Here is a 19,187-nt window from a genome sequence, read left to right on the forward strand (position 1 = left end):
ATTTATGGAAGATTCGTGAGCTTTAAACACAGAATTCTGTCCATGGAAGGTGTGGGTGAAGGGGAGAGCCCAGAGAAAGGTCGCAGAGCCTTCAGGTTTCCCATGACCACTCCCCACCCCATCCCTGTCTCCCTCTCCCTCTTTTTGTCTCCTGATCCCCAGGGGTCGCCTCCCCACCTGTCCAGCCCCCCGCAGCTGTCTCCCCCCAGCCATGGCTCCCTAGCCTGTGCGGTCCAGGCTCAGTCGTCCTCACAGCCTAGGAGGACACATCAAGGCCAGGAAGTCAGCCTCGCTCCCAGCGTCCTGCCTGTCCTGCCGAGGGTCACCACAGAGATACAACCCTGGACATTTTACACTGTGACCCCACAACCAGCAGACCCTGTGTCCTCCATCCCTCTGCCTCCCTCACCACATTCCCCAACACACACACACACACACACACACACACACACACACACACACACACACACACGACATGCTCACTAGGGCACACACATCTCCAGACAACTGTGCTCATACACATCACTGCCTAACACATCTCAGGACTCCCTCCAGGGACCTCAATTCCAATCCCAGCAACTTCAGAACCCCCAGCGTGGCTATGAGCATCTGCCTCCCACTTCCCTCCATGCTGGTCCCCAATCCAGATGTTTATTCCGGGTTCAGCACAGCTGGCTCCTGTCTGGCTTTGGTTTGCTCATCCTGCTTCAGAAGCAACAGAGAGAGGTTCTCCTCCTCTTTCCCCCCTCAGTTCCTTGCCCTGCTGGGTTTCTCCTTCTACACCCCCTCATGACTCCGCTTTTCCAGGCAGTCTTCCCTGATGAACTGACTGGCTCTGATTCTGAATTCGGTTAGTCCTTTGCACTTGTGGGTCTGTGCTGGGTTAGTGTCACTGGGTTACTCTGCATATGAGTGAACAGGGAAGGGACTGTCAGCTCCCCAAGGGCAGGACCCCTTGAACAAGTATTTCAGGTAAATGCCAGGCCTCCCTCTCCAGCACCAGGCTGGGGGTGCTCCTGGGAGCACTACTACCTGGTTGTAACAAACACACAGAAAAATTACACTGGGGCTGCAGCAGCCACCAGGAATAACCCCTTCTGTCACAGGCTGCAAGCATCACCTTCACAATGACCTTCGGAGCCACATAGGAGGAGGCTCGTCCTCCACAGTGTCTGCCCACATCCACCTGGTTTTCCACTGGAAATACTGCTTCCCAGCTGGGTCCTCACCATCTTCTCCAGCCTCGGAGAACACTGGGCAATTCTCAACACTTAGATCCCCCCTAAAGGACACCCCTGTGTCCCTGGTGAGGAGGCTCAGAGCTGCCCTGCAGGCTGGGAAGGGATCCCCACGGAGGATCCAGCATGAGCCGGCCTCCTGCAGGGGAGGCTCTCAGTGCCACTGGGAGGAAGGTGACAAGGAGGGGGACAAGCTCACTGTACTGAACACAGGAGAAAGGGACAAGGTCACCCTGAGAAGCACACATGACCATCTCCCCACCACACCCCAGGCTTGTGTCAGCCCAGCCCAGTTGTCTGGGGAGACAGGAACCCTGCTTGCCTCCCCCCTGCCCCTGATCTGCTTCTCCACAGCCCTGGCTCCCCATGTCCCCCCTCCCTCCTGCACTGAGAGGTGCCCTCCCTCCCCCAGTCTCTCCTGTACCCATGCCTCCAGCAGTGTCCTTCCTCACCTCTGTCCCTCTCTGTCCTCTGTCCCTTTCTCTGCTCCCTTTCTCACTCTCAGCTTTTCTCCCTCTGATCTCAGTCTGGGCTCTGCCATTTCTTTCCCAGCTCAGTCTGTCTCTCACTTGTATCTTGTTTCTATCCCCCCTCACTGACCAGAGCAGGGGCTGCAGAGGGAGGCGTGTGGGCTCAGTTCAGCACCAGAGATTCTGGCCTTGTGACTAGAGCTCTGAATTGCTGGGTTCCTGCCACACACACACACACACACACACACACACACACACACACACTCACAGGAGACTCTCCTCCCACCAGAGCCCCAGATCCTGAGAGGTCAGCAGAGCCCTTGACTCAGAGTGCGTAGCATGCCCCCACACCTCTACCTGCCCCTTCTCCCTGTGTCCCGCCTGCTGTTCCACCTCCTCCTTTCCCTTCTCTGTCTCCCTCTCCTTCCCTCTCTGTGAGCACTTCTCTGGCTCTCTCCTCACCCTGACCCCCTGTCCATGGATCTCTCTTTGGCTCTGGGTCCATCTGCTATCTCTGAGTCCATGTGTCTCTACTATCTCTGGCCCTTGGGTGTCTCTCTGTGTCTGTCTTGGATCCTTTGCTCTGCTCTCTGGAGGCTCCTCTATTTCCTGTCTCCTGTCTCTGGCTCTGTCTCCCTGTCTCTCTGTTCCACTGTCCACTGTCTGTCTCTGAGGACTCTGTGTCTGGGTCTTTTGGACTCTGCAGGTCCTAGGACCGGCTCTGTCTCATCTTTCTCCTCTGATGCTCTGGGCATGAAATGCTGGGCCTTTCTCTCCCTGTCCCTGTGTCCATATCTCCCTTCTCTGCCTCAATCCCCAAGTGTCCCAGGAATCCAGGGCTGGGCTGGCACATGGGGCACAGAAGGGATGTGCCTGGCAGTCCTCTGTGTGGAAGGTGGCTGACTGACAGATAAGAGCAGCACTCTGCTCCTCCTAGAACATTCTCCATGAGCCTAGATGCAGGTCTCTTCCCTGCCTGCCATGCTGGCTGGTCAGGCCCTCAGGCTTGGCCCTGACCTTGCACAGTCCACCCACTGGGAGCCACTGGAAATTCTGGGAGGGCACACCAGGTCCCCTCAGTCAGGTATCTCTGCATCTCCAGCATTCTGTGATAGGAGGAGGGAAGAGAAGCAGAAAGCCAACTGGAGGGGCTTTGCCAGAGTGCCTGCGGGGGTGAGCGGAACAAAAAGCCGGGAGCTCTGCCTCTGCATCCCGGCCAGCACCGCCCAGCGGCTCCTTGCAGCCCTCACACAGACACACGTGGGGCCACCAGTCCAGGGAGGAGGTGCAGCAGGTCTTCAAGGACAGGAAGGGGACAGACAATATGTGTCCCTCTTTCATCCACTCAGGCACCTGTAACCCTTCCTTGCACACAGGAAGCTCTCCATAAAGTCATTGGCTCCTGTGTCACCAGCTCTCCCAAACTAAGCCCCTAAATCAGTGGAACTCAATCCCTTTCAATATTCCTTCTAACACCCTCACCCCCACTCCCTCACCTTCAGCCCCTCAGTATCTGCCCCCAGGACCGTGTCCCCTGCGAAGCGTTCCCAGCACCCCAGGGATCACGGGACCCCAGCTCAAATCCCACTCATCCCAACCCTCCTCCTCCCTCATTATCTACTGTCCCACACTGCCCCTGCCGTCTCTTTGACAAGTCATGGCGATCCTGGGAGCTGAGGGTGTACATGGAACCCAAGTAGGAAGAGGCATTGCTCTCTCTTGCTCAATATCTTCATCTCAGCCCTTTGTCTCCACCGCACATCCCCAAAGGCAGAGCTAAAACCTCAGTCAATGGCAAAGAGGTGAAATCTCAGGAAGAGTTTATCAGCCTTAAGGAGGTCTTGAGAGCCCCCCAAAAACCAGGGGGAGATGGGGGGAATATGGGGTTGGATGATCAAACATCCCCTCTCCTGATATAAGCAATTTCCAACAAGGCCAGGGACTCTGCGCTGTGGACTTGAGAAGCTGCTCAGCAGCGACCTGCGAAGGGCTCGGCGGCCACAAGAGGGCGGCAGAGAACAGCGCTCCCTGCAGAGCCAGCCCTGGTCCCTGGGAGCTGAGACAGGGCTGGGGGGTCCAGACTGGGGGTCTGTGGATCCAGCAAGAACCCAGGAGTTTCTGAATTCAGGAAGCCCCTCCTGCCACCCTTCCCACTGGCACGCCTTAATCCCCTCCGCGCCTGAAATGCCATCCCCACTCCAGCCCCCTTCCCTACTCTGGTCCCCAGCCCTGGAGCTGCTGGTACAGAAGGGCCACCTGGCTTTTTCTTTATGGTTGGACAGCAGGTGACATCCCAGCTCCCAGAGCTGAGGCCTCACAGGGCCCCGCTGAGAACTAGAGCCAGAGCTGGAACCCACGTGCTCTTGATTCCAGGGTCTTCCCGTGGGTGCTAACCGCGGGTCCTTAAAGCAAAGTACAATTCATGGGCCTCAGTGGGAAGCCAGCTCACAGCCCTGGGTTCACACACCGATGTCACAGCTCCCCCTTCCCCATGTGACCTATGCCACACACAGAACTGGGCACAGAGCACAGACACTGTGCTGTGCACACCGCCATCCTCAGCACACACCCCGTTTTGCTCCTGAGTCCCACAGCCCCTGCCCCCTCCTCCTACTTCCTGAGCTGAGAGAGGACCTTCTCCTCATTCATCATGTGCTCTTTGCCCTGTGTTTCCAGAGGCTCCTCACAGCTACACAGGGAAGCCCTTTCCCCGCTCTAACCTGCTCCCTCCTACCACAGCCCCTGTTTCCAGTTCTCCTGGCACCTCCTGGAATGACAGGGGAACCAGAGGGAAAACTGGAGGCCTCTGAGCTCTCTTCTCTGAATCTGCCCTGCTGATCACTGACCTCCAGCCCAGAAAAGGTCTGACCATCTGTGACCCACCAGGCTTTACCCACATCCTCTCAGTGTCCCTACACCCTGACCCATGTCCCTGTCCAGAAGAAACTACTCCCATGCTGGCGGGAGGGGATACTGCTCTCTAATTTCACAAACTCAGCCTGGGCTTATAGGGCACAAAGTGCAACCCGAGGATTTGATTTAGACTCAGTAGGAACTTCCCAGAACAATGGGTGTGAAAGCCTCAGCTTGTATGAAACACAGTAAGAATGCACACATGGCCTCACCAGAGGCCTCCAGGAGACAAGGACTTGTTCTGCACCTGTCTGGGTGGTACTGACTAGAGATAGAAGTTTTCACGGTGACTCTGGTCATCCCAGCCTGAGCAGGAGACACACAAGGACTTCTGGGGACTCTGAGGCCCTCAGGCAGAACAGGTGGAGTCTAGAGTTAGGAACTGCAGCCTGGTTCCATCATTCCCAAATCCTGGGGGTGGGGGCAGGGAGAGAGCAGGCCTGAACCCTCCACTGTCTGGCCTCCCTCCCACCCTGGCCCCCCCGTTATGGCCCTCCCTGGTCAGAGCACGGCCTCTGAGCTCTTCCCATGTAGCCCCGAGTGCAGGCCTCAGGCCGCAGTCTCCACCCAGCCTCAGATCTGGGATACTGAAGCCACCCCACTGTGCCTGGCAGGACAGAGACACCCACTGCTCAGGCTCCCATCCCCCATACCGTCAGCACTAACACCCTTCCTCTCTGTCAGAGCTCATTGCATTTTTATGAAATTAGTTCCACAAATGACCAGTTTCTCACAATCTCCACTCTAGATTCTTTATTTAGTATAATTTTTAATTCTCCTCTTTTGGGGTGGCTCAAATAAGGAGTCACACTTGGAAGTGAGGAAGTAGATAAAATGGCTTCTCTTAGTGCCTTCTGTCAGGCGGTTGGAGGANGGAAGTAAATAAAATGGCTTCTCTTAGTGCCTTCCGTCAGGCGGTTGGAGGAGAGGGGAAGTGGTTCTGTGGGTGGTGTACCTATGACTAGAGCATATTAGACAAGAGGGTAAAAAACAGGAGGGGATTTCCTTGCAGCTGCTGTTTCTCTTTCTGTGCAAACCTCTTCTGACTGTAGCAGATGTAAAGGGCTCCACGGCAGCCCGGCATCTCAGCCATGAACTTTCCAGAAAGAAGCTCCTTAAGTTATCCGTGAGAGAAGATGAAAAATAAATCTCAGGGTTTGGTACAAACGCACCAACCAGGGCCAGGGGTGGAAGGCAGCTGGTTCCTTAGTGTTGACTGAACTCCTTCAGGATTCCTGTACGTGCACACGCACACACACACACACACACACTCACCATATCAGGTAAGTCTAAAACTATGCCCATGTTTGTAGACATATCGACAGAAACGTACCCCACTCCGTGGTGCATATTTCCACTCAAATTCAAACACGTGTGTCCACATATTGGGTTCACACTCATGGCTTTCAGTGAGGAGCTTTATGAGTATATGCACCCAGCTTCGCCCCCTTTCCTGGCTCCTAACTGCCAGGTGGGGCCCAGGGAAGGTGAAGGAGAGAGTGTCTGAGTATGAGCTGCGTGTGTCTCTGAGTGTGTCTCTGCCACAAACACATAGAAATTGGTTTTTCATTATTCACTATTGGAATTATCCACTGTCTTTCAATTACCTCTGTGCCATCACGTGTCAATGATCATCTAATCCTTCCTGAGCCCCTATTCCTTGCGGAGAACAGCTCGGGGATTCCAGGTACAAGACTGCTCAAAGGAGGTACAAATCCTAGCCGCACTATTCACTTTGCACAAATGACTTACCTCTCTGAGCCTTAGTTTCAACTTTTGTGAAAAGAACAAATCACTCACCTCATTCAACTCTGTATGAAAGACGTGCTTATGTAAAGTGTTTGGAGTACTCAGCAAACGGTAGTTATTATAAGCTCATCATCGTCATTTTGGGGCTGTGGACACAGAAAGAAGTAATCCATAAGAGAGATGTCCCATCATTCCCAATTCCTGGGAGCGGGGGCAGGGAGAGAGCAGGCCTGAACCCTCCACTGTCTGGCCTCCCTCCCATCCTGCCCCCCATCTTTATGGCCCTCCCTGGTCAGAGCAGGGCCTCTGAGCTCTTCCCATGCAGCCCTGAGTGCAGATCTCAGGCCCCAGTATCCAGCCAGCCTCAGACCTGGGACCCTGATGCCATCCCCCTGTACATGGCAGGAGAGAGACACCCACTGCTCAGGCTCCCATCCCCCACACCCCCAGCACTAACAGCCTTCCTCCCCTGGTCTCACCCCTCCCCCCGCCCCATAGCACAACCTGGAACCTGCTGGAAATGCGCACAAATCAAAGACATCTGCAGCTGTGAATCTTCAGGCTCCCCTGGGACAGCACACACACACACACACACACACACACACACACACACACACCTGTGCACATGCAGATACAAACACACAGATGCTCACATTCATACATACACACAGACACATACCCTCAAAATACACACATATACACACCCATATATCACACTGTCACATGCATGTAACACAAAGACACATACACACACTCATACATTTACAGACAGGCATGCACACCCAGACTTACACCCTCTGACACACTCATCAAACACACTTGTGCACACATACGCACCACTGTATTCCTTTCTTCTAAGGCTCCAGAGCCAGTCCTCTGGATCCTAGAGATCTAGAATGTGCAGGGAAAGCAGGGAAACCCACACGGAACCTGTTTCTGGTTTCCTGGCCCACACTGCAGCTCCCCTGCTCTATCCCCCTTCCTGCCACCGGAGCCTCTGGGACTGTGACCCACACCGTGGAAGTGCAACTGCAGAGATCACTCAGTCCTTCACACAACGGGACACTTGTGAGCACCTACCTGCCACCCCCACCCCACCCCCACCCCCAGGCCTGCAGCTGAGGGAGACGCATAGAAGAGTAAGACCTTCTACCCAGTGTTGGGGGAAGAGCAAGAGCTCAGGAGGTAAGGACCCAAGATCAAATGCTGATCTCCTCTGAGTTTCCACCTGCCACTGCCCATCCTGGTGCCTCCACCTTCTCCCTGCGCACCTCCATCCCTCTGACCCCTCCCATGCCCACCTTCCACTCTGTCTCCTCGCACTTGGATGACCTTCCACCTCCCCCAGCCTGCTCACCTCCCCAGACAACCCCACCTCCCAGTGGCCTCCACCTTCCCATTACCTCCATCTCTCCAGCCTGCTGCATCCCACCATTTTGCCTCATTTCTAGTCATTTCTACATCTGCTTTCATACCTCTCCCACCCTTCAGAATCTAGGGAGTAGAGCAGGGCTCAGAGTTCAGTGAAAGGAAGGACATTTGCCCCTTTCTCTCTCCTCCTGCCCTCTGCCTGCCCTCCCCCCTCTCTTCCTGCATGCAGACCTGGTCCAGTCAGGTGTTAAGAACCGAAGAGACATCTCTCCACCAACAAAGTGACCTGCTGTGGTGCGCAGAGGAACAGTATGACCAGGGGGAAACCTGCTAGGCACTTCCTTCTCACTGGGGAAGCCCCACCCACTACAGCCAGCCCAGCCCTCTCCTGAGTGTCATGGGGGGGCGGGGCCAGGCTCCCCACAGCTTGGCTCTGCCCCAGGATCCATGGGACCCTTGGGATGCTTGGGACCTCCAAATGGCCTAATGACCTGGTGACCCCAAAGCCACTCTTGCTCAGGAGAGGACAGAGGCAAAAGATGACTGTTCCTCATCAGGTCTTCCCACCACCTCCACCTCCACTCTGGCTGTAGGGAGACTCCCCCTCAGCTCCCCGAGTGATGCTGCAGGAGAGAAAGGACACTGCTCAGCCTCTGCCTCTTTTCTCCCCACAGATCACTGACATCTGAGAGGGAGAGTAAAGGGCTCAGGAATGAGGCTGGACTGGTCTGAAATGGCTCCTTGCCATTCTCTCCCCTTCCCCTCTGGGCCACCTGGAGAGAATGTGCTCTAAGACGCCCTGAGCCTAGAGTCCTCCCTAAGCTGAGGGGGTGTCCTCCCCTCCATCTACCTCCACCCAGCCCAGTTCAGGACACCAGGACACCCACCCCCAAGGGCCCAGCCACTGTTCCCCCACCCCACCACCATCACACACCCTCTCTTCAGCCAGGGCTCCCAGATCTCTGACCCCTCACCTTGCACACCAGCCTGAATGCCCCCATTCTGGCAGAATCTTAGGTGACGTCTTGACGCTGCCTGTGCCCCTCCAGTCAGCTTAGTAGTCTCTAAGCTTTAGCCAGCACCCTGAGCCCACATGATGATTAACTAACCTTTCTCAATGTACCTATAGTATACACACCCAAAACGTGTTATCCCAAGAGGAAGCTGGCTCAGGAAAGGGTGAGTGGGTATAAAAGGTCCAGGTGCCCGTCTCAGATTCCTCTTACCCACTCCCAAGCCTTTCTTAATGGGACCCCTGCTCTGCATGAGACAGAAAGAAATGCTTCCAACCTGTCCCTGGAGGAGGGGGAGAGGAAAAGAAACGAAGACCCTGGTGATGAAAGAGCTAGCTGAGGCTGCTGGGATACTGGCGGACTGCCTGCAACTCATAGTCCAGGGGGTCTTTAGCCTTGGACCAGGATCCAGGGATGACTGGGGTCACATAGTCTCTAAAGTCACTCAGAGGATATCTTGCCCCCTCCCCAAAATCCCTCAGCAGCTCCCCCAAGGAGTACAGATCCCAGAACCCACTGAGACTGAGCTAGGAGCTGACAGGGAGTCCCTGTGACAGCAGATAGCCTCTTCTTTGTGTGCTCCTGTCTCCATCTCTTCCCCAGCTCCTCACATCCTGGGGCTTTATTTCAGAGCCCTCTACTAGATCTGTCTCCGTGTCTCTAGCAAGATCAAAGCTCTTAACCCTTTTGCTTGCCAACTCCTAGGCTGGAGAAGAGGGGACAGGGTCCATCCTGAGGCAAGGGGAGAGCCCTGATTTCCCCACTTCCCAAGTGAGGAGGGAGGATTGGAAGTTGGTCCAAAGAGGAACCAGTCCTAAGCTTGGGTTGACAAAAACACACCCTGATGGGAAGGCTTTTATCCTCCTTTTGTTACTGATTTTATTATGATTATTCTTTGGGTTAGAAATTGAATTAACTCATAATCATGGTAGTCTAAAATATGACAGTGACCCTAAAGGCCTCTCCTAACCTCCCTATCTAAACAAAACTTCCTGTTATTCTTGATCACAAGACGCTGTTTATTTCCTTCGGGGGTTCAGCACACTCTGGAGTTATTGAACATTAGTTTTCTTCCTTATTGTCTATTTCCCTCTAGGAAAAGCTCTATCTTTGATTGAAAGAAGGTATGAACAATGAATTACTATATTATATGGGACTAAATCTACTGGAGGGATCAACATTTTCTAATAAGATGATCCATACCTGAAAGTATCACGTGCAGACCCACAAACAGTAATGTCCTTTGTCCGTATTCATAATACCACTACTTCCCCATCTCTCTGCATGGCCCATTGATTCCCCCTGTTTAATACCATGCATGACAGTCATTTACCAATTCCTTAGCTCTGTGTGAAGCACAGTGGAGAGAATATAAAAACATAAAGGGCGCAGTCTCCCCACTCCAGAAGCTTACAGTTGAGTGAGGGAGTAAGAGAAAACACAGGGTAACTACAGCTGAAGACAGTCTGCAGAGAGAATATATAGTAAGAGTGACACAAAGGAGCAGAGGAGATCAAAGGAAAGAAATTCCTTCAGAGGCAGATAATCCAGGAAGACATAGGCAGAGATAACATTTAACGTGGACCTTAATATTTATGTAGGATTTTAGTAGTCAGACATTGTGTAGACAGAATTCCAAGGAAAGACATAGCCACTGGGAGGGATTTCTTGACTTGGGCATCATTTGATATTGAACTTCTCTTCATCTTGGGAGAGTAAAATGCAAGGACCAGTGAAATTTAAGATAAAACTGCAGAAGCTGAAGGTCTTGAATACAGAAGACAGGAGCCAGGACCTGAGTCCCAATGCTGGTTCCATTCATCCCCACTTCTCTTCCACTTGATCTTCTCGAAGAGGCAATGGTTCAAAAGGGACAGGATATCACTTAGGCCTCCATCTATACGTCTCATCACCTCTTTCTTCACACTCAGTTCCTTAATAAGAATGAAAGGATTTCTTTCTTTCTTTCTTTCTTTTTAAGATTTTATTTATTTATTTGAGAGAGAGAGAGAGTCAGCCAGCCAGAGAGGGAACACAAGCAGGGGGAGTGGGAGAGGAAGAAGCAGGCTCCCAGCAGAGCATGGAGCCCCATGTGGGGCTCTATCCCAGGACCGAGCCACCCAGGTGCCCAAAGAATGGAAGGATTTCTTAATCTCATCACTGAGAAGAGCACAAAGGGGGGAAAAGCATATACCACACAAATTAAGTCAGGTAATTTGCATACCTGAGGAAAGAGAGAAACCCCTCCTCCCATCTCCATAGTCAATTTTCCTAGATCTTCTGACGCTCTATGTCAATAAATATCTATTTTTCCTCCTTCTCTGGATAAGAGATGAGGTGAATTGTCATATGTAAACTACAGTTTGTCATAAAAATCCCTCATAGAACAGTCTCCCAAGCACTGGCGTTGGAAGGTGGAGGAGGGGTTCCTGTGCTGTGTCTGCCTTCACACCACGTGCTGGTCGTCCTGCCTCCTGCTTCCAAGAGCCTTGCTTCAGATTTTCTACAGAAGTAACAGACATTCAACTCCTCTTACCGTTCCTGCTTCTGTCAGAGCTCATTGCATTTTTATCAAATTAGTTCCACAAATGGACAGTTTCTCACAACCTCCACTCTGGATTCTGTAATTAGTATAATTTTTAATTCTCCTCTTTTGTGGTGGCTGAAATAAAGAGTCACACTTGGAAGTGAAGAAGTAGATAAAATGGCTTCTCTTAGTGCCTGCAGTCAGGAGGTTGGAGGAAAGGGGAAGTGGTTCTGTGGGTGGTGTGCATATGACTGCAGCTGTGTATTAGACTAGAGGGTAAAAAACAGAAGGGGATTTCCTTGCGGCTGCTGTTTCTCTTTCTGTGCAAACCTCTTCTGACTGTAGCAGATGTAAAGGGCTCCACGGCAGCCCGGCATCTCAGCCATGAACTTTCCAGAAAGAAGCTCCTTAAGTTATCCGTGAGAGAAGATGAAAAATAAATCTCAGGGTTTGGTGCAAATGCAACAACCAGGGCCAGGGGTGGAAGGCAGCTGGTTCCTTAGTGCTGATTAAGCTCCTTCAGGATTCCTGTATGTGCACACACACACACACACACACACACACCCAACACACACACACACACACAGAGACCATACCCAATAAGTCTAAAACTATGCCCATGTTCATAGACATACGGAGAGAAACGTACCCCACTCCTTGGTGCATATTTCCACTCAAATTCAAACACGTGTGTCCATATATTAGGTCCACACTCATGGCTTTATGTGAGGAGCTTCATGAATATATGCACCCAGCTTTGTATCCTTTCCTGGCTCCTGACTGCCAGGTGGGGCCCAGGGAAGGTGAAGGAGAGAGCGTCTGAGTAAGAGCTGTGTGTGTCACTGAGTGTGTCTCTGCCACAAACACATAGAAATTGGTTATTCATTATTTGCTTTTGGAATTATCCACTGTCTTTCAATTACCTCTGTGCCATCAAGCGTCAATGATCATCTAATCCTTCCTGAGCCGCTATTCCTTGCGGAGAACAGCTCGGGGATTCCAGGCACAAGACTGCTCAAACGCGGTACAGATCCTAGCTGCACTATTCACTTTGCGCAAATGACTTAACCTCTCTGAGCTTCAGTTTCAACTTTTGTGAAAAGAGCAATCACTCACCTCATCCAACCTCATATGAAATAGATGATTATGTAAAGTGTTTGGAGTACTCATCAAATGGTAGTTATTATGAGCTCATCATCATCATTTTGGGGCTGTGGCCATAAAAAGAAGCAATATATAAGAGAGATGCTCCTTTCCCTTAGGAGGTTTTAAAATCTCCTATGACACAAGATAAATACATGGAGAGAGGAAGGACCTGTAAAGCTAAAACTCTATTTGAGCCCTAATGTCCAATATATTCTCCTAAATCCAAAGAGATTTAAGAGAACTGATAGCAGATTTCAGTGGTCTAATGAGATTGCGTTTTTTCTTCTCTCATTCAAAATCCTAATGCCTCACCACCTGACATACACCACACATCCACTCCAGCCTCTCACTTAAGAAGTGGACTGGAGAATTCTTGGGATAACAAAGATTTTCAGGTTTCATTTTGTACATTTCCTGTTTCTGGGCAGGAGCCCATCTGAGGCTTTCCATACCCAATTGAGATAGCCATGCAGACAGCCAGAGAGCCTGCACCCTCCCAATGCCCCTGTCACCCTCTAATCCCAGAAAATTTTCCTTATGTTAAATCTCCATGTATTTTCCTTTAATATTGGCCTCTATTTCTCACCCATTCTTAAAGGGGATGAGGTACACAAATCCTCAACAGCCTAAGAATATTCTCCAATGCCCACCTGGTAACAACATTCCATTGCCTATCAGTCCAGGTCTCTGGAATTATAGGTCTCCTATAGTTTGTTATTAACCTACTAAAAATCATCAAAAGATCCCTTAAAAGCATTAATTTGGTCCCTACCAGGGTACAACCCTTATGTAGACATCTGGTCTCTCCCGAAAGCATTTGAAAGATGAAAGTAGCCTAACTTCCAGAACAGATAGTTAAGAACACCTATTTCAATCCCCCAACCTCCATAGCCCCTCAATTAGTATCATAACGTTATCATTCATTTGATTAAGGGACAGAAAAATCCTGAGGCTGGGCATGACTAATATGACCTTTCCCAACCCCTTTCAGGTCCTCATATACAGTAGGAGAAATAGAATTGGCAACAGTCCCCACCCACCCAATCCTTGCCCTAGAGGAGCCTCTGAGGACCAGGCAGACTCGAGGGAGGGCATCGCAGGCTTTTTTCCCACAGTGGGCAGAGCGCTAAAACCTGCCATAGTGACTGGCATGGGAGGCCTGGAGACAGGAGGGCAGTCAGACCTCACACTTCTCCCTCTTCCCCAAATTGAACTTCCCCAGCCTAGGCCCCTTCTCTTGTGTTCCCATTCCAAAGTTTTCATACCTTCCATAGTACTCATCTGAGGCCAGACACCTGTCATCCATTTTTTAAGGCCAATGCTTCTCAAACCTGAAAGAGCATACAAATCACTTGGAAGCCTGTTAAAATTGCAGATTCTGATTCAGCACATCTGCATTGGAGCCTGAGATTCTGCATTTCTAAGAAGCTCCCAGGAGGACACCCTGGCTGCAAGTCCATGGACCACACCTTGAAGAGCAGGATCTAGATGACTGTAGCAGTTGTTGCAAGTATTTCCCAGGAAGAGTTTATCTGTACACACCCTTCTGTCTGTCTATCATCCAGATGGAAACAAGAATCATATCTCATCCCTTCCTGATTCAGGAATATGGTTCCATGGCACAATACACGATACAAACCTGGCTCATAAATTCCCTTCAAACGTGAAAACACATCCCTCACAAGAGTTCATTCTTTCATTACTCCTGAAGGCTTGTGTGCCTACAATGACTGCCCCATTTCTTTTCCAACTCACAAGTCCCTCTTCTATTTCCCAAATTGCTCCATGGTATCCTCCCCCAGGAAGTGTCTCTTGACCAATACCTCTCTCTCAGTTTCTACTCATACCTTATATTCCAATTATGCCTCAATCCCTATCCAGCTATTAATTTCTATTTCAGTCCATGTTTCTCCCCATGTAGGGGATCAATTCTCTCTCCCCCAAAGAACCATAGATGCTCTCACAAGGTTTCTGCTCCAGTCCCTCAAAGAAGCATCTAAAGAAGTAGTTAAGGATATGGGTAATCAGGCCTCTGGCAGGCATGCCTGAAGCCACCTACTTCCTGTTGGGAACATAAGAAATTCAGCAATTAGCAAAGTAACTGCCCTCCCTCCCTCCCAGGGAAGGCCCCATACTAAATACAACAGAAAAACTCTGGCCCTCCTATACCAAAGCATAAAACTGACTGCATCAAGAAGGATGCCTGTTGTGCCCACACGAGTCAGTCTCATCTTCAGGGATTCCCTGGAATGGGGTAGAGCTGTTGGGTCTTCTATCAGTTTCACTCCTTTCAGACCCTCCCCACACCCCATGAGAAGAGATGGAGCAGGACCAGTGGAGGTCATGTCAGGCATTCTCCTGCCTCAGGGCTGTATTTTCCTGTGGCTCTTTGAATGAACTACACTGTTCTTACTGTTGGATCTAGAGGAAATGTGGAACGTGCTCCTTGTCCAGAGCAAGACTCCACAGGGATGGAACAGACAGGACAGTCACCAGAACTCAGGCACAGCTGCACAGGCCAAAACTACAAGTGCCTGGTATGGTTCTAGATGCTGGGTGCAGATAGAGTTCTGGATGGAGAGAAATGCTGTTTGCCAAGGAAGTCTCCCAGAAGATAGGTTTAAAGGAATAGCACAGTGCTAGCCTGAAGGAAAGGAGAATTTTCTGTACCAAGGAAATCTGTAAGGGTCCATTTAATTTAAGATAAATTTATTAAATGCTCATTATGTGCCTGGCTCTGAACTGGATGCACTCTGGGAGTGAACAGGATATACTCCTTACCCATGATCTATAATCAGGAGAGAAAAGAAAGAAGAAAGAAAGAAAGAAAGAAAGAAAGAAAGAAAGAAAGAAAGAAAGAAAGAAAGAAAGAAAGAAAGAAAGAAAGAGAGAAAGAGAGAAAGAGAGAAAGAAAGAAAAAGAAAGAAAGAAAGAAAGAAAGAAAGAAAGAAAGAAAGAAAGAAGGAAAGAAAGAAAAGAATGACACACAGATAACTATGGTATGCTATTTTTTTATTTCATATTTATTGAGGTACAATTGACATATAAAAGTGTAAGATGTTTAACATATACATAGTGTTAATTTGATAGACATATCATTGTGAAATGATTCATTATGATTTGCCCACTGTGAAAGGATTAATGATGGTATTTTAATCTACATGTTTCATTGAATGAGGTTGAGCGTAGAAAGGGCACCTTTGTTTCCCTCACTTCATCTTTACATGTGAAGAGGCTTCAGCTGGAGTTTTGGTTTTCAATGTGGTCCCTGGACCAGCAGTATCAGAATCACCTCGGAACTTGGTAGAAATACAGGTTCTGGGCCCCACCCAGACCTCCTGAATTCCAAACACTGGGGACAGGGGCCCAGCAACCTGTTTTCACAGGCCCTCCAGGTGTCATGGCACCCCCTGAAGTCAAGCACCACTGAGCAAAGTACTATTCCTGGCCACTCTCCATGGGGCCCTCTCTCACTGGGACCTTGATTAATGAAGTGAAGACATAACACTGAGCATACCCGGCTTAGCTTCTTCCAATTGTTTGTTGGTTTTCTTTTCTTGTCCAGAACAAACTTGCCTACTGGACACATGCAATCCAACCTGCTCGTACAGGAGAAAAACTAATAAAAACAGAGTCTCTCCTGTGGTGCCAGAAGAGGGACACTCAGCACTACATGTGATGAGGAGTAAATCTGTCTAATTAAGTGCTGCAGGATTAGCAAGCCAATTAGGCTGCAGATCTACAGCTGATGACTTAATCATCTGTCTCTATGTCATGATTATCAATAGATTCCAAACACAGGAGGGGGAAATGGGGTGTTATTTATTGGCCCTCTACATCTTCAACAATGGGTTGTAGTGAAAAGTGGGCAGGATGCAGTTTCTGATAGTGTGCAGTAGAGAGACCTACTTGAGAGAATAACAGGAAAGAAGAACCAGAGGAATTTTTTAAGTAAAGGGAGCTTGAGAAATGATCAGTTGTGACCTATCCTGTTACAGATAAATAATCAGAGCATGGAAGGAAATGTACGGCTTGCTCAAGGTCACATTGCTAGATAGTGGTGGAGACAGAAGGAGGACCCAGGACACGTGGCTCTTAGCTGTGCACTTTCTGAGCAGGTGGGCCAAAGCAGACAACAGTAGAGAAACTTTAGAGTCCAAGAATGCAGATGTTGCTAAAAGAAGTACCAACCCAGGGATTTTCAACGTGGGTAGTGGGCTCAAGGACAAAGTAGTCTGAGCTCAGCGGAAACCTCTGGCTCCAGTCCACCTGTGGATGCTCTGTTTCCCCCTCACGCAGCCAAGGCTCAAGCTACACAGCCTGCTGGGTGTGTTCTGAACACGGCTTCCTTTCCCTGTGCTTTTCTTCCTGGTGTTCTCTCTATCTACACTCTCTCCCTGACGTTTGTGGCAAATCCTATCCCCGAAGAGAGCCAACTCAAGTGCCATTCCAGTACAATGTCCTCTCTTATTTTACCAATGAACCCTCACCTCTGTGCCAGCCACAAATGGTCATCCTCTACTCTGAAATGCCAAGACACTATATTTGTATACTTCTTATGACAACACTTTCTACTTTGTGTTACAGCTATGCTTTACCCCTTCTGTTAGAACATCAGCTTCTTAAGTGCCAGAGCCCTATGTCATCTTTTTTTGGTCTTTCTCCAGTTTATTTACTGAAATATAATGAACATACAGTGTTGTTATGTTACTCTCAGGTGGACAATACAATGATTCAATAATTCTGCATATTTCTCAGTGCTCATCAAAATTATGTACTCTTATTTTCCTTTATTTAAATCACCCATTACCCTATAAATCTCCCCTTTGGCAACCACCAGCTTCTCCCCTATATTTAGGAGTCTGGGGGGGGGTTGTTTTTGTTTTCTCTTTTAAAAAAATTTTTTTTAATTCTTAAATTCTACATAAGAGTGAAAACATATGGCATTTTTTTTCTCAGACTTACATATTTCAATTAGCATTTTACCCACCTAGGCCATCCATGTTGTTACAAATGGCCAGAGTCCATTCTTCTTTAATCTATCAGTGGGACTAGGGATGCCTCCATATCCTGGCTATCGTAAATAATACTGCAATAAACATGGGGGTGCATATACATTTTCAAACTCCACTAAAACGCTTTTGCACAGAGAAGGAAACTATCAACAGGAACAAAAGGCAACCTACTGAATGGGAGAAGATATCTGCAAATGATATTTCAATAAGGGGTTAATACTCAAAATACATAAGGACCTTACACAACTCAATACCAAAAAAAAAAAAATCCAATTAAAAAATGGGCAGAGGACCTGAATAGATATTTTCCCAAAGAAGACAGATGGCTAACAGGCAAATGAAAAGATGCTTAGTATCACTAATCATCAGGGAAATACAAATTAAAACTGCAATCAGATATCACTTTATACCTGCCAAGACAGCTAAAATCAAAAAGACAAGAAAAACAAGTGTTGCCAAAGATATGGAGAAAAAGGAACCCTCATGCACTGTTGGCGGGAATATCAACTGATACAACCACTATGGAATTTCCTCAAAAAATTTGAAACAGAACTACCATATGATCCAGTAATTCTGCTACTGGGTATTTTCTTAGGTAATCTCTACAGCCAATGTGGGGCTCAAACTCGCCAGTCTGAGAGCAAGAGTCATGCTCTACTGACTCCACCAGCTAGGCACCTCCTTCCCTAGTAGATATTTAACCGAAGAAAAGGAAAACACTTTTTCAAGTTTCTTTTAATGCTAATTTTATAAAAATCCAGTAAGCAGCTACAGCCAAAATTGAAAAGTAGAAAGTTCAAGGTCTACAGTTTGGACCCAACATGGGGTCCGAAATCACAACCCTGTGATCAAGCCCTGAGCTGATATCAGGAGTTACACTCTCAACCAACTGAGCCACCCAAGCACCCCAATATTCTCCTTTTTTACACACCACATGAAACTCAAATACCATTTGAGTTCATAAGTCATGTAGCTTCATGTACTAATTAGGTGGTAAGACACAACAGGGCATGATTGTATTGGGCTGTAATTCACACACAGGATATGTGCACAGTGCCTGAGCATGAGTAATGACATATTAATTCATAGACTAGAGGGCCTCATTGCAATTATAGTACCATTTTTTTATGTATCATCAGAGTTTAAAATATATATACCAGTCTCTCCGTCTTAAAACTCTTAGCCCCCAACAGCAGCTAGCCTATGTTAGATGTCACTTGGGCCACTTTCTCCTTTTTCTGCATCATCCATTGGCTGTACATCCATTTAAATGGCCAAGAATGTACAGTCTGCACCTTCCCTTTAGCCACATAGACCTTCAGGGTCTCAATGAGCAGAGGGAAAGAGGGAGAAAGGGGCGTAACCACCTGCAAGAAGGAGAGGACCAGGCTGTCTGGGAAGGAAGCACTGGAGAACTGGGTGCAACAGCCAATCCATGCTCCCTGATTGAAAAGAGAGAGGAGCCAGAAAGGCTATGTTGTGAATTCTGGCATTCAATAAACCTCACCCAAAGCAAGCAGATAAAAAAATCACTACAATTTTTAAGTGAACAGTTACAAAAATGTGACCCATACGGAGAAAAATAAGTCACCTAGCTCAGGAGCTTACAACCTAAGCAATTCCTTCTGTCTCCTCCCTCTCTGGGTTCCAGGAGAGAAGGTGAGCTCACTTCTGCAGACAGTCTCCTTCCTCACTGGCCACACTGTGCTCTCTACACACCCTGTGTCATCTGCGATGTCAGCTGC

At 48.9% G+C, this 19,187-nt stretch overlaps 1 non-coding gene across 6 annotated transcripts in view; it reads right to left on the reverse strand.

The window, feature by feature from the left end:
- LOC100476441 overlaps positions 1–19,187 on the reverse strand; it is a 106,540-nt gene that overhangs the window by 58,883 nt on the left and 28,470 nt on the right. For 4 of the 6 annotated variants that reach the window (XR_004621492.1, XR_004621491.1, XR_004621490.1 and 1 more), the window contains exons 1-2: positions 7,973–8,103; positions 6,422–6,516 (exon numbers count right to left, since the gene is read on the reverse strand). The exons of 1 other annotated variant lie outside the window; for it this stretch is intronic. This is a non-coding gene — a transcript (cationic amino acid transporter 3). Of the gene's footprint in view, positions 1–5,492; positions 5,736–6,421; positions 6,517–7,972; positions 8,104–19,187 lie in introns of those variants that run through there. One more of the 6 variants, XR_004621496.1, reaches the window with a different exon arrangement.

Source organism: Ailuropoda melanoleuca, chromosome 16 (genome assembly GCF_002007445.2).
Source record: "Ailuropoda melanoleuca isolate Jingjing chromosome 16, ASM200744v2, whole genome shotgun sequence".
Lineage (NCBI taxonomy): Eukaryota > Metazoa > Chordata > Mammalia > Carnivora > Ursidae > Ailuropoda > Ailuropoda melanoleuca.